We start from the raw sequence: 14,805 nt of genomic DNA on the forward strand, positions 1-14,805 counted from the left end.
ATATGGTTAACTACAATGCTGTATAGAGATCTGAATGGCAAAGGTCTTGGAAGAGATGGAAGATATTGATCCAGTGCAGAACTAGTGCTGGGTTTCCTTATTAGAAAGTCCTGCATCCCTGTAAAACATGTTTTTTTTGCAAAATAAAGTTATCCAACAACTAATGAAAGTGTATATAGTAAACCACTGTTAAAAAAATAAAATAAAAAATGTAAACATTGGCCAACATTTATGGTATTTTATTTATGGTAAAATTAAACCAATATGGAAAGATATATCAAATAACATGGATAGTTCTAAAGTGGTTCTAAAGCCATAAGATTTTTTACCTTAATGCATTTTTGGAAAAAATCTTGTGTGACCCCCCCCCCCCCCTTATACTTACCTGTGCCCAATCTTGATCCAGGGCCATACCCGAGAGCAGCAGCTCTCTCCGCTCTATCCCTCCTCACTGGGCAGATTGATAGCTGTGGGAGCCATTGGTTCCTGCTGCTGTTAATCAAATCCTGTGATGAGTAAGTGGGGGCAGGTCCGAGCCGGGGCTGTCTGTGTCTATGGATGCAGACAGCACAGCTTGGGGGCGCCCCCATAGAAAGTAGTACCCTGAGTCCTGGAGAAGGACCCTAGAAGAGGAGGATCAGGGCTGCCCTATGCAAAACCATTGCACAAAGCTGATGAGTATAATGTTTATTATCTAACAAAAAAAAAAGTTAGGATTTAGAATCACTTTAATCTTAACCACTTCAGCTCCGAAAGGTTTTGCCCCACTTCATGACCAGGCCATTTTTTTGCTATTTAGTACTGCGCTACTTTAACTGGCAATTGTGCAGTCTTGCAACGCTGTACCCAAACACAATTTATATAACGTTTTTTCAAATAAATAGAGCTTTTTTTGGTGGTAATTGACCACCACTGTTTTGTTTTTTTGTTTTTTTTATTATATAAGCGAAAATACACTGAAGATTTTGGGGAAAAAGAACAATATTTTCTAATTTCTGCTATAAAACATATCCACAAAAATGTAAAAAAAAATGGAATTTCTTCATAAATTTAGGCCAAAATATATTCTACTACACATCTTTGCTAAAAAAAAAAAAAAAAAAAAAATCCCAATAAGTGTATATTGATCGGTTTGCACAAAAGTTATAGTGTCTATAAACTATAGTATATACTGTATACTGGAATTTTTATTTATTTATTTTTGTATGCTAATAATGGCGGCAAACAGTGACTAATAGTAGGACTATGATAGTGCAACAGGATCTGACACTAAAGCCCCGTACACACGAGCGGACTTTTCAACATCCAAAGTCTGACGGAATGATTCCGGCAGACTATTCGATCGTGTGTGGGCTGCAACGGACTTTTGATTCACAAAAGTCTGACAGACTTTAGAAATGGAACATGCTTAAAATTTTTCCGCCAGAACTCTGCCGGACCCAGAAATCCGCTCGTGTGTGTGCTAGTCTGACGGACTAAAACCGACGCTAGGGCAGCTATTGGCTACTGGCTATGAACTTCCTTATTCTAGTCCAGTCATACGTCATCACGTTCGAATCCGTCGGACTTTGGTGTGATTGTGTGTGGCCAAGTCCGTTCATTCGGAAAGTCCGTCAGAACTCTGTCAGAATTCCGTCAGAACTCCGTCGAAAGTCTGCCGGACTTAAGTTCTGTCGTGTGTACGCGGCATTACTTATACTGGGTGAGTGGGAACTGATATTACCAGTGACACTAATACAGTGATTAGTGATAATACTATACACGAACGACACTGGTTGAGAAGGGGTTAACATCTCTGAGGTCAAGGGGTTAAATGTGTGCCTAACAAGGGTTAATTTGTCTAATGTGTGCTGCTTTTTACTAAATAGCTCTTTGTTTTTTTAAGCTTAACTTACTTTTGTTGAGAAAAAAACATTCCCCTCTGGGTGATCTCTGTACATTTCAGGGTTTTTAACAAACTTTGTTACAGATTTCTACCTTTTGTTTTTCTGAAGAAATCCCTGTGTGTTCCTCTGTGCTCCTGTGCACAGTGAGTCTAATAGGAGTGGTTTCATAATTATCAATCAGCTGTGGCAGCTGCAGAGCGCTAATGAGGAAAGTTGCTGCATCCCTTTAGACGTGCCGCATCCCTTACCGCATCCCTTTAGACGTGATTTCCTATTGGGAGTATCCTATTGGGAGTATCTCACCAAACATAAAATTTTTGTTGCAAGGGATGCCTGAAATCTGATTTGTATCTTAGTGCGGACTTCTGGGAAAATCAGTGAGCCAATCAAACAAGCAGAAAATGATGTTTTTCTGGGGGTGTTCTGTATGCATTCAGTATACAGATCACCTCCATGTAGCCGTATTGCATTGCATTTTCTGAAAATTAAGATTAAAAAGAAAAGGTATTTTTTTAATTGCATTCAATTACAATATGACTTGTGTCGCAATTGTGTACTCTATGTTATTTTTTATTTTATTTGCTATTTTATTCCCCACGTAAGTGGAGTTACCCTTTAACCCGGCTTTCCAGGCAAGAGATTATTTCCTCTGTACTGGGCCCTGTGTCAAAACAATGCTCTGAGCTGTGATTGGACACAGCCAATCAGCAGGTCCCCGCAGGGCCGGTACTGCCACTAGCCAAACTAGGCAGACACCCTAGGGTGCAATGCTGCCTAGGGCACCTGGCCACTGATGTTCCTACTCTCCGCATTAGCAGGCAGCTGCTGCTCCATTCGCACATAGTGTCAGAGGTGCAGGGGCAGCGGAGGACTGTGTCTGTGCCCCAACTCCCAAATTAATGGAAGCAAGCAAACATTCATTGATGGGCACTGGTAAGGCTGCATTTGATGGGCGCTAGTGAGGCTGCATTTGATGGGGGCTTCATTAAAAAGGTGGGGTATACATGGACAGGGCAAAGGGGGTGGAGCAGCAAAATAAGGTTTCGTCTAGGGTGTCAAAAATCCTTGCACCAGTCCTTGGTCCTGGCCATGAATCATTGACCAGAACCTGCTGACAAACTCCCACTGCCAATCACAGTGGGTGTTGGCAGGGAGGAGCACCATTAACCCAGAAACAGGCAGTAGATTGCGGGGTGGGTGGTCTGCAAGCAGTTAAGGACAGGTGGACACATCATATTCTTATTGGGGAACGGACTTGTCATGCTATTTCCTTTACAGGAGCACAATACCTACCTCCTGGGGGATCTCTATAGGCTTTCAGTAATGGAATAGAATAACTACAAGTAAAGGAAAACCACAGCAGTTTGAGTTTTCTGTTCAAATCCTGGTGTTGAATCCCTGTTTTTTCAGTTTAAATCCCACAACACAATCTGCATGGAGTTTGCATATTTGCCTTTGCTTGAGTGGGTTTCAACAAGGTACTCTGGTTTGTTTCTACACTCCAAAGACATACTGGTAGGGTAATTGGCTTCTGTCTAACTTGGTCCTAGCACTGTATGTCAGGGTGACCAGATGTCCCCAGTTTCAGGGGGCAGTCCCCAGATTGAGGACACTGTCCCCGGATCAAGTCTGTCCCCAGTTTTGTCCCCGGATTTGACTTCAACAGGAGCTGGGGCAATTTTCAAAGACAGTCAGTGCAGAACAAAAAAAAAAACCTGAATTACACACCCCCGCTCCTACTAGCTTAGGGGGGTTGTATTTTTCCATTATCTGTGTCCCTTTCTGATGATGATGATGTGCTGGTCAGAGCGGATGGACTATTTCTTCAGTTTCCGGCACACGCCCATTCAGCTCCGCTCACATGTTCTTCTGCCTTGGCTCAAATCCTGGCCAGCCGCCTGCCTGATTATCTCCTTGCCTTCCCCGGCAGAGTAATTTTCCTCCGCTACCCACCCAGTAGTAGCCGGGGGCCCAGAGAGTGAGACCTGAGAGACTGTGAGGAAGACCGAGGCGGTGACGGGCAGAGAGAGGCAGCTGAGCTCAGCTGATGATGTCCAGCAGCAGGAATAGAAGGGAAGCAGATCCAATCGTGGGGCTGTCAGTGCCTTCAAGGCTTCAACACAGGGGTGCTTTGGGGGTGTCTGTGAATAGACTACATTGCACTGTGTGTGTCTCTCTGGCATAATGGATGATATCAGAACTCACAGGCAGCAGGCACTTATTGGTCATAAGCAGTGATGTAAATAACTGAGTTAAAGTAAACAGCGTTACTTAACGCCGTTACTTTAGAGGGTAACGAGTAATCTAACTGATTACTCTTCCCCTCATGGTAATGCGGTTCCCATTACTTGGGCGGTGTTACTGCAATTACATAGACCGCCACTAGGGGTGCAATGGATCGTCACGTGCCGCGATGCGGCAAGCGCTCCGCGGCCTCGGCCTTAGGAAAGGCCGCGGCTTTGGCTTAGCTCCGGAGGGGCGGCCATCTTGGTGCACCCGTCGATCGTTTACAATGTGATTGCTCCGTCAAATGACAGAGCGATCACTTGTAAACAAACCAGCGTCATGATGACATTGGTTTCTCTCTCCCCTCTGTGTACAGATCTGCACAGTGGAGGGGAGAAATCGGATGGCAGCAGCGATGTGGGCTGGATCTGTAATGCCCACAGTGCTGCTCTATGACAATTGCAGTCACAGCCATCCCTCCATACTCTGCAATACCTTGCCAATACTCTTCAATACCCCGCCAATACTCTTCAATACCCTGCCAATACTCTGCAGTACCCTGCCAATACTCTGAAATACCATGCAATAATCTGCAGTACCCTGCCAATACCCTGCCAATACCCTGCAATACCCTGCAAATACTCTGCAGTACCCTGCCAATACCCTGCCAATGCTCTGCAATACCCTGCCAATACTCTGCAATACCCTGCCAATACCCTGCCAATACTCTGCAATACCCTGCCAATACTCTGCAATACCCTGACAATACTCTGTCATACCCAGCCAATACTCTGCCATACTCAGCCATACTCTGCCATACTCTGCCATACCCAGCCATACTCTGCTATACTCTGCTATACTCTGCCATACTCTGTAATACCCAGCCATACTCTGCCATACTCTGCAATACTCGGTAATACCCAGCCATACTTTGCCATACTCTGCAATACTCGGTAATACCCAGCCATACTCTGCCATACTCTGCAATACTCTGTAATACCCAGCCATACTTTGCCATACTCTGCAATACTCGGAAATACCCAGCCATACTCTGCCATACTCTGCAATACTCGGTAATACCCAGCCATACTCTGCCATACAGAGATCCTGTGTTCCTGCAAAGCAAGTACAGGGATCTATGTCTTCCCTTAGTAAAATCACCTCCCCCACAGTGAGAAAACACTTGTTAGGCACACATTTAACCCATTTATTGCCCTAGATGTTATCCTCTTCGCCACCAGTGTCATTAGTACAGTGACAGTACATATTTTTAGCACTGATGACTGTATTAGTGTCACTGGTTCAAAAGCATCACTAATGCTGCGTAAACATGAGCAGAATGTCCAACAGAAAAAGTCAGACAGAATCTTTTCATCGGATATTCCGATTGTGTGTGTATCCCACCTGCCTTTTTTTTTCGAAAATTGTTACGGACCTAGAAATAGAACATCTAAATATTTCCGATGGAACCAATTCCTATTGGAAAAACCGCTCATCTGTATGCTGTTTCGACGGGCCAAAAAGGACGCATGCTCTGAAGCAAGTACAAGACAGAAGCTATTGGCTACTGGCTATTGAACTTCCTTTTTCGTACGTGTTGTACGTCACCACGTTCTAGACGGTCAGACTTTGATCGTGTGTAGGCAAGACAGTTTCAGTGGAACTCTGTCGGAACTCTGTCAGAAAAACCTTTGGAGTTTATTCCGACGGGAAAACCAGTCGTGTGTACGCAGCATTAGTGTCCGATTTGTCCACTGCAATATCGCAGTCCCACTATGAGTCGCTGATTGCTGCCATTACTAGTAAAAAAAAAATATATGTCCCCAGATTTCATTTTAAAAATATGGTCACCTTACTGTATGTATGCTCATGGATATTTACATGTTAGATAGGGATCTTGGATTGTAATCTCCTTGAGGGTGGAGGCCGATGTGAAGGTACAGTATGTAAAGCACAATGTAAATTGTCATTGCTACATAAATACCTAGAATAAAATAAATTCTATCTTCTAGTTAACTTTTATCTCCTTGCTTCCTGCATCATCAGTTCCATTCGGACTTCTAAGGAATGGATGAATCTTCAGAAACCATGCTGCTACCCCAAAACAACCCTTAACCACTTCAATACCAGGCTCCCCCCCCCCTTCTTGCCCAGGCCCATTTTCTGCTTTAAGCGCTGTCGCGTTTTTAATGACAATTGCGCAGTCATGCAGCATTGTACCCAAACAAAATTGTTATCATTTTTTTTCCACAAATAGAGCTTTCTTTTGGTGGTATTTGATCACCATTGTTTTTTTAAATTTTTTGTTAACAAATAAAAAAAGACCGAAGATGTTGAAAAAAAAAACGTTTTCTTTGTTTCTGTTATAAAATTTAGTAAATAAGTACGTTTTCTCCTTCACTGATGGGCACTGATAAGGTGGCATACTGATGGGTACCGATGATGAGGCACTAATGGGCACTCATATGTGGCACTGATGGGCACTGAAAGGGCGCACTGATGGGCACTTATACAGTAGGTGGCACTGATGGGCACTGATAGTCGACACTGAGAGATGGCACTGATAGGCAGCACTGATGAGGAGGCACTGGCAGGCATTACTGGTGGTACTGACTGTCGTCTCTAATGGGCACTGATTGGCAACCCTGGTGGTCATGGGTGGGCATCCCTGGCGTTCACGAGTGGGAATCCCTGGTGGGCACGGATGAGCATCCTTGGTGGGTCTGCACTGATAATCAATGCGTTGATCATTATTGCAGATGCCCCCATGAGGAGAGCAGCCGATCGGCTCCCCTCTACCCACACCTTGTCAGAGCAAATAGAGTTAGTGAAGCTATCACTAAGCACCCCATAGTGATGTGAAAAATGTCAGCTTTTCATTGATCCTGTGCCTCTGAGGTCTTTGTACCAGAAGAATTTTTAAACTGTCTTCAATAAAGGTGTCAACAGAGTGCGGCCATCCAGTCTTTTTTTTTGCAGGTGGGATGCATTATGAGATGTCTTGCCTAGAGCCGTGTTCTTTTGTTATCGATTCCTTTTAATGGATGAATCTAATAAAATTGTATATGTTTTATCTTTGAGACATCGCGGTGTCTGATTTTTTTCTCTTTGATTGGACAATGGATGAATCTGTTTGCTGTCTGTGACAAACTTTCTAGTTTAATATCGCTGGCATTTTAGGCTAGATTGTATCTGAAACTATACCAATGTATTAAAGCCATATCAGTTCCAAAAATATTTTTTTATAAAGTATCTAAAAATGTAAAAACAAACAAACACAGATGAAAAATAATAGGTAAAAATGCAAACTTTTCTCGTATCTTTAAATGGCATAACGTGCTTTCCTATAAGTCTGTGTAATTATTAAGATAATTAACTAATATAGTAATATATCCATTTGTAATTGATCATATTTGTTGTGAATAAAATAAACTGATGCATAATAATAATTTAGGTTTTGTTAACAATAAAAAAAATCCTTATATTACAAATACAATAAACAGGATTGGTGTTATATGAATAGTTCCTTGAATAAAATATTTCTTTAAAAAACATTCTACTTCATACCTGATATAATAGCATCTAGTACCATAGTAAATCTTATCCTTATTCTTCCCAGTGGTTTATATTCCCGTCTCCTACAGCCAAGGGGATAAAAAGCACCTGAAATTAGAGTTGGTTAATTGTTGTATATTGTCAGCGGAGTGTTACAAACAGATTCTACTTGCCATGCTCAGTATATTAAAAAAAATATTGTCCAAAAATAAGAAGTCCCTGGTGTAAGAACACTAATTACTATATAACTGCCTTATTTTTAAATGAACGCACTTTAATATAAATTACGTATTATAATAAGGCAGAATAGCGTCAATTTTTTATTTTTTGTCAAATCCATAAACAACATTTTCAAAAACATTAGGAAATCCATATTAACATAAAAAAACAAACAAACAATATTCCCCCAAACTTTATCTGAAGATACATTTGTATTGGAAAAAACTTAAAGTATCGTGCCCCACATCACGCCCCACATTGCGCCCCACATGGCCCCGGACATGGGGGTAAAAGAATTTGTTTTTGCTGGTGTTCTATTATTATTATTATTATAATACAGGATTTATATAGCGCCAACAGTTTACGCAACGCTTTACAACATTAGGGCAGACATTACATTACAATTCAATACAGGGGGGAATCAGAGGGCTCTGCTCTTTAGAGCTTACAATCTAGGAGGGAGGGTCAATTTATACAAAAGGGTAATAGCTGTGGGGGAGGAGCCCATGGAGAAAATAGTATAGTTGTTAGATGGAGGCAGGATAGGCTTCTCTGAAGAGGAAAGTTTTCAGGGGTCGCCTAAAAGTGGGTAAATTTGGAGACATTCTGACAGATTGGGTTAGTGAGTTCCAGAGGATGGAGGTGGATATGGGAGGAGGTGATGAGGGAGCTAGAGAGCAGGAGGTCTTGGGAGGAACAAAGAGGGCGATTAGGTTGGTATTTTGAGACTAGGTTAGTGATGTAGCTGGGGGCAGAGCTGTGGATAGCTTTGTAAGTTAATGTTAGTATTTTGAATTTAATTAGTTGGGCGAGTGGCAGCCAATGGAGGGATTGGCAGAGAGGGGTGGCAGACACGGAGAGGTTTATAAGGTGGATGAGTCTGGCAGCAGAATTTATGATGGACTGAAGGGGGGATAGCCAATGAGGAGGGAGTTGCAGTAGTCGAGGTGAGAGATAACCAGGGAGTCAATCGGGAGCTTTGTGGTCTCCTTGGTTAGAAAGGGACGTAGTTTAGAGATGTTGCGGAGGTTGAGGCGGTGAGCTTTGGAAAGTGATTGGATGTGGGGCTGAAAGGAGAGTTCAGAGTCCAGGATAACACCTAGGATCCTGACATGTGGGGATGGGTGGATGGTTGTGCCGTTGCTCTTGACAGAGAAGTCAGAGAATGCCCTCCGTTGAAAAATGCCCCTGATGGGTCTGCGCATGCGCAGGACCAAATGTCACTCCAGTATTCCACGGGCAGTACTGGACCCTATGCAGGGGCGTAACTAGAAATCACAGGGCCCCATAGCAAAATGTTGTATGGGCCCCCCCCCCCACCCAGGGGCGGATCCAGATTCTAGTCTCGGGAGGGGCACTGATAGAAAATACTTTTATGGGGGCAATTTATTGGGGCAATGGCTGATGTTGGCGCTTCAATTATCACGGCACCATTTGTGTTATGGTGTCAGGATGATTGAAACACATTATTTCTATTATTGCATTGTTATAGAAAATTAAATAGTTCAACTCACCATAATGCAGAATCAGTGGGAGCCTCGAGTGTGTCACCTGCCACCAGATGCAGATTGTCACTTGTCACAAGTTGCGGATTGTCCACCTGCCACCCATTGTGGATTGTCCACTTGCCACGTGACCTGCCACACATTGCAAATCGTCCACTTTCCACGTCACCTGCCACACATTGGGGATTGTCCACTTGCCACGTCACCTGCCACACATTGCGGATTGTCCACTTGCCACGTGACCTGCCACCCATTGTGGATTGTCCACTTGCCACATCACCTGCCACTCATTTCAGATTGTCCACTTGCCACAAGTTGCAGATTGTCACTTGCCACACATTACAAATTGTCCACTTGCCATGTCACCTGCCACTCATTGTGGATTGTCCACTTGCCACATCACCTGCCATACATTGTGGATTGTTCATTTGCCACGTCACCTGCCACCCATTGCGGATTGTCCATTTGCCACGTCACCTGCCACCCATTGCGGTTTGTCCACTTGCCACGTGACCTGCCACACATTGCGGATTGTTCACTTGCCACGTCACCTGCCACCTATTGCGGATTGTCCATTTACCACGTTACCTGCCACAAGTTTCAGATTGTCCACTTGCCACGTCACCTGCCACACATTGCGGATTGTCCACTTGCCACGTCACCTGCCACACATTGCGGATTGTCCACTTGCCACGTCACCTGCCACACATTGTGGATTGTCCATTTGCCACGTCACCTGCCACCCATTGCGGTTTGTCCATTTGCCACGTTACCTGCCACCCACTGCGGATTGTCCATTTGCCATGTCACCTGCCACCCATTGCGGTTTGTCCACTTGCCACGTGACCTGCCACACATTGCGGATCGTTCACTTGCCACGTCACCTGCCACACATTGCGGATTGTCCATTTGCCACGTCACCTGCCACAAGTTTCAGATTGTCCCCTTGCCACGTCACATGCCACAAGTTTCAGATTGTCCCCTTGCCACGTCACATGCTACACATTGCAGATTGTCCACTTGCCACGTCACCTGCCACACATTGCGGATTTTCCACTTGCCATGTCACCTGCCATCCATTGCGGATTGTCCATTTGCCATGTCACCTGCCACACATTGCGGATTTTCCACTTGCCATGTCACCTGCCATCCATTGTGGATTGTCCATTTGCCATGTCACCTGTCACACATTGCGGATTGTCACTTTCCTGTTAAAGTCGCTCTGTTTGCCAGTCTGAGTCAGGCAGCAGAGAGAGGATGTAATCTCTGCTGCCTGCACAGTGAGTGAGAGCGGAGCTGGCAGTTTGCAGGGCGGGCGCCGGGCGGTGAGAGATGATGTCATCTCTCTGCCCCGCCACCCGCTGATTGGCCACCCACTAAGCCTCCCCGCAGCTTCCCCAACAACCCCCCGCCGCCGCCGAGTCACCTGGCTGTGTCCGCTCGTACAGTCAGTGTGACTGTACGAGCGCCGAGCGGACAGGGAGCTTGGCGGCTCACCTGCCGCCCGCTCACCGGGCCCTCCTCAGCTGCGGGCCCCGTAGCGACCGCACGGGTCGCTATGGTGGTAGTTCCGCCACTGACCCTATGCAAATAGCGGAGGGAGAATGCACTTGTCAGATTGCGCCTCCTTGTAGCGGGACGGCTTTTCCATGTGCTGAAGGGCGTGTTTTGTCTGTGTTGCAGGGCGGGTTCGATGAGTTGATGGACAGGTTTTGCCTTTGTCTAAGGGCGGGTTGTAACACACACAAAGCACGCCCTTCAACACACCCACAACCCGCCTTGCAGCAGCGAAGGTGCAATCTGACAACTACGTTCCCCCCGCTGTTTGCATAGCGTTGAATAATGCCTCTGATGACCTATGCATGCGCTGTGTTAACATCACGCCAGCTGATCAACATATCAGCCGGAGTGACGTTTGGTACTGCGCATGCACAGAACCATCGGAGGGGCATTTTTTTGGACGGAGGCCATTTCTTAATAGAACACCGCCAAACAATTTTATTTATGCTTTACTGATTTAGCCATTTGGCTTTATTCAATAAACGTCATATATACAGTATTAAAAATACCAAGTTGTACCGGCGCTCAACCTCCCCCTTGCTGTGCTTGAGGGTCCGCTGCAATCCCAGTCTTAGTGCCCCCCCAGAAAAACCAGGGTAAGTGAATGATGTATATATATATCTTTAGGGGATTGCGCCTCCCACTCACTATTTATACTACCCCTTTCTCAATAGAGTATGCTTAATAATACTTATATTCACTAAATAATCACTGTGCCCCCATATTATCCAAAATATATACACAAGACATTAATTTATAATTGCACAAAATATAGCGTCCTTATTGTGCGATATTTTAATTCGATTGCTCCAACTGTGCCGTCTTAATCACCGATCATCTTCTAATCAAAAGTCCACTTGTGTCAACTAAAATAACCAAAACTGTGCCACCGTCACCAAGCAGAATGGCCACTCACCAGATGTCCCCAATCAGTAAGCCTTCGGTTCATTCAACGGTTAACCAATCCACAATGCATTCCTACCGTTAGCAATTCCTCAACGTCCATATATTCATACAAAATTAAATGGAACCAATATAGTGTAAAACCGTTTTGACTTTAATGGAAAAATCAATAAAAAACGTATTGCACTCACATTTCAATGTGTCTATTGGCCGACACCAAGCCTTTTCAGCAATGAGAAAACCGTTCTAAAACCGGGCAAGCCACTGATGTTCCGCAGGTGGTGTTAGTCTCCCTCCACTGGGCCGACCTGTTCCTGGCTTGTATTCAAGGACCGTATGTCTCCCACAACTCCTACGCGTTTCGCATTTGAGCGTCGTCAGGAAGCTATATAGTTGGCGCTATATAAATCATGTATAATAATAATAATAATATGTGAATGAGCCTTTCAGACATGCAGTAATGTTTACTGCCCTCTGAAAAGCGATTTGTGGTGAATTGCTTTTCAGAGGCTTGTATCGCAGCAGGTGACAAGCATTTAGGAGATCCTAATTCCCCCTTTTTTTTTCCTTTTTTTTTTTACCTTGTGGAATAGCAGTTGTACATTGTGGAACTGCACCGCAATTGCCAGCCAAGTTGTGATGTGGCCCCATTGATCTCATTGGGCAAGTCTCACAGGCGCCCGAGTTAAAAATTTCGCAGCCGTGAAGCAGTGCATGTGTACAGCCCTGTCAGGCTGTATTGTTAGCATTCGGCCTGGGGGCAGTAAATCTGGGACTTAGTCAGCCACTTGTTTTTAATGCCCTCCACTGCCCATGTGAAATAAACTAAAGGCTTTTCCTTCCTGATACAGAGTATTAGGCTCCATTCACAATCATACAACTCAAAAGTCACAACAAATTTAGAGTGCAACTTTGATGCAACTTTGGATGGCTACAACTTGGATGTGACTTTGGCTTTGAGCACTGATAATGGACAACTGTTGAGTAACTGTCACATGAAAACATTCAGGTGCGACTTTTATCCAACGCTTGAGGGTTAACATTAAAGCCTATGGTCCTCAAGTCACATGAAAGTCAGACTAAAGTAGTGCATGAACTACTTTGACATTGCTGCGACTTTAAGTCGCATAGATATAAACAGTGCTCATTGGAAAACATGGGGTGCGACTTGTCATGCGATTTTGATGTTCACCAAAACTATATTCAGTATACAACCAGTTTATTCAAATGTGTTTGCCAAATGCTATTGCTGTATAGATCACAATGCAGACAGACAGTGCTGGGTCCAATCTGCTTCTGAGCAGTCACATGGTCTGATATGGCTATGCTCACACTCTTGGCAATGCAGTATAACACACATAGCCAGGGCCAGGTTTGTAAGGGGGCAAAAGGGACCATTGCCCCGGGCCCCCCTGGCGGAAGGAGCCCCGCTTCACAAACATTATATAAAACAATATAAAAAAAATACTGTAAAAAATAATATATAATATGTATAATAATAAAAAATAAAATAAAAATTATTTTCTTAAATGTATCTTGGGCAGTAATATTTTGCCGGCCATCATCTGTAAGGCTCCATTCACATCATGGCATTCTGTTTTTGCTTGCGGAATCGCCACAATTCTGCCTACGATTCCGAATAGCCGCAAATTGCGGGATGCCCTTGAAATCCCCGTTATTTTCAATGGCACTTAAATCGCGGTGCGTTTTGGCCACAATTGTCTCCCAACGAAATGCGATTAAATCATTCAAACAGAATTGTGTGATGACTGTCGCCCCAAAAGACGTTCCGGAACTTCTTTTGGCGAACAGGCATCTCGCAATTCTGTTTGCGCAATTTTACAGCAATTCGCCAGACGACAATCATGGCAAAATCGCCTGGCAATTTGAATGCCATTGAAAATAACGGAGATTGCAAGGGCATCCCGCGATTTGCGGCGATTCTGAATTGCGGGGCAGAAGTGCGGCAATTCCTCCCGCAAAATGGACCGCCATGGTGTGAATGGAAAATAAAACTCTGGACTGGTATGTTGTATCATTTTTATAAAAAGGAATTTTGTCAGCTCAAGAAAAACCACACATAGAGCACTATAACTGTATGTGTGTTGGGGCATCTGTGACCTCAGAATGATGTGTTATATTATTTAAAAATGTGTGACTGTCAACGAGAATGTAAAACAACTCTGTATTTAGGACACCCCCCCCCCCGAACCTGAAGTGCCCTGGGCCCCCCAAGGTTTAAATCTGGCTCTGCATGTAGTATGTTTGAAAGAGTTAGGCCCCTTTGACACGGACACTGTTAGATGAGCCATATTAAAAACTAATCAGTTCTTATCCGGTGCTTCGTCTGTCTTCATCCCTCTTCCGTTCCGTTAGGCCCCTTTCGCACATGTGGACCGGTCAGATCCGCCTGTCAGTTTTTTCAGCGGATCTGAACGCTTGCTCCATACAGCTTTATGGAGCTTCGGATGTCAGCAGCAACATGTCTGCTGACATCCGATCCGCCCTGATCTGATCCGCTCCGCAAAATCCAGACAGAAGCAAACCCTATTTTCCAAGCGTCTGCCGGATCAGATTGGATGAAGACGGACAGGCAGTCCGTAATCATCCAATCCCCTCATAGGGGAGAGCGGATTTCTGACAGGTCTGTCCCTGCACAGAGTGGAGAGACAGACTTGTCATCCGCCGGCTCAGCGGGGACCAACTGAGTGATCCCCGCTGAGCAAGCAGAGGAGTAAAACAGACAGCTCTGTGTGAAAGGGGCCTTAAAGAGGAAGTAAACTCTCCCACTCTGATGCTTCTTTTCATTTAGTCCATTATAATAAGTAATTATCAAACTATAGTCACTGTAATCCAGCCCAAATCGCATATTACTTACTGTTTAAAGAAACTTTAAAAAACGTGTTTCCAGGGGTTAGGCAGTGCCATCTTAAGTATTGTTTTCTGAGTCC

This window comes from Lithobates pipiens, unplaced genomic scaffold, assembly GCF_037356315.1.
Source record: "Lithobates pipiens isolate NorthernLeopardFrog02 unplaced genomic scaffold, aLitPip1_a1.2 Scaffold_8, whole genome shotgun sequence".
In the NCBI taxonomy this organism is placed as follows: domain Eukaryota; kingdom Metazoa; phylum Chordata; class Amphibia; order Anura; family Ranidae; genus Lithobates; species Lithobates pipiens.